The following is a 1,703-nucleotide window of genomic DNA, read 5'->3' on the forward strand; positions in this document are numbered from 1 at the left end:
CTGCACTCTCAAGCAACCCGACTCGAAGGAGAGGTCCCGCCGACGCTCGCACCGGCCGCTACGGGCCTGGCACCCTCTACGGGCCGTGGCCTCATTCAAGTTGGACTTGGGCTCGGCGCGAGGCGTCGGGGTAGTGGACCCTCCCAAACACCACATGCCACGACAGGCGGCAGCCTGCGGGGTTCGGTGCTGGACTCTTCCCTGTTCGCTCGCCGCTACTGGGGGAATCCTTGTTAGTTTCTTTTCCTCCGCTTAGTAATATGCTTAAATTCAGCGGGTAGTCTCGCCTGCTCTGAGGTCGTTGTACGAGGTGTCGCACGCCACACCGCCAGCCGGCTGTGCACGCTACCGAGAAAGTACCGGTATGCGAACCGCCAGGCGACGGGCGCGCATCGCACGTTTGAGGAGACGCGGCCGGCCCCACAGGCGGCCGCGACACTCCCAGGTCTGCGAAGCGGGGCAAACGCCGCGCGCTTCAGTATACGTAGCCGACCCTCAGCCAGACGTGGCCCGGGAACGGAATCCATGGACCGCAATGTGCGTTCGAAACGTCGATGTTCATGTGTCCTGCAGTTCACATGTCGACGCGCAATTTGCTGCGTTCTTCATCGACCCACGAGCCGAGTGATCCACCGTCCTGGGTGATCTTTTCTCAGTTTCCGCCGTCTCTTTCGAGACGGTCGCATAGGCGGGAGTGAGGCGTGTGGCGGCCCCTGTTCCAGCGTTCTGTGTCCAACGGCCTCACGGCCGACGGGCGTCGTACGGCTCCACACCGGAGCGGACAGGCACTCGGGCGAAAGTCATTCAAAACCGGCGCCAGGCGCCAGGTGCCGCAGGCCAGCCGCTCCAGCGCTTCAGCGCTCGTACCACACAACATTGCCGCTAGTTTTGAGAGGCACGCGTGGTTCCGCACGCGGCGCACGGCTACGGCGAGCCGTACAGGTAGCGTGTTGCGCGACACGACACGCACATCGAAAGACATGCAGTCTAGTCGGTAATGATCCTTCCGCAGGTTCACCTACGGAAACCTTGTTACGACTTTTACTTCCTCTAAATGATCAAGTTTGGTCATCTTTCCGGTAGCATCGGCAACGACAGAGTCAATGCCGCGTACCAGTCCGAAGACCTCACTAAATCATTCAATCGGTAGTAGCGACGGGCGGTGTGTACAAAGGGCAGGGACGTAATCAACGCGAGCTTATGACTCGCGCTTACTGGGAATTCCTCGTTCATGGGGAACAATTGCAAGCCCCAATCCCTAGCACGAAGGAGGTTCAGCGGGTTACCCCCGACCTTTCGGCCTAGGAAGACACGCTGATTCCTTCAGTGTAGCGCGCGTGCGGCCCAGAACATCTAAGGGCATCACAGACCTGTTATTGCTCAATCTCGTGCGGCTAGAAGCCGCCTGTCCCTCTAAGAAGAAAAGTAATCGCTGACAGCACGAAGGATGTCACGCGACTAGTTAGCAGGCTAGAGTCTCGTTCGTTATCGGAATTAACCAGACAAATCGCTCCACCAACTAAGAACGGCCATGCACCACCACCCACCGAATCAAGAAAGAGCTATCAATCTGTCAATCCTTCCGGTGTCCGGGCCTGGTGAGGTTTCCCGTGTTGAGTCAAATTAAGCCGCAGGCTCCACTCCTGGTGGTGCCCTTCCGTCAATTCCTTTAAGTTTCAGCTTTGCAACCATACTTCCCCCGG

At 58.6% G+C, this 1,703-nt stretch overlaps 1 non-coding gene and 1 pseudogene across 1 annotated transcript; both read right to left on the bottom strand.

Annotated features, from left to right (window-relative positions):
• The window catches only part of LOC124729274, a 4,222-nt pseudogene extending 3,921 nt beyond the window's left edge, over positions 1-301 (bottom strand).
• Positions 302-489: 188 nt separating this feature from the next.
• On the bottom strand, positions 490-644 carry LOC124729280. Its single transcript, XR_007007583.1, has one exon. It is a non-coding gene; the product is annotated as a 5.8S ribosomal RNA (ribosomal RNA).
• Positions 645-1,703: the final 1,059 nt, after the last annotated feature.

Source organism: Schistocerca piceifrons, unplaced genomic scaffold (assembly GCF_021461385.2).
Source record: "Schistocerca piceifrons isolate TAMUIC-IGC-003096 unplaced genomic scaffold, iqSchPice1.1 HiC_scaffold_1198, whole genome shotgun sequence".
Taxonomy (NCBI): Eukaryota; Metazoa; Arthropoda; class Insecta; order Orthoptera; family Acrididae; genus Schistocerca; species Schistocerca piceifrons.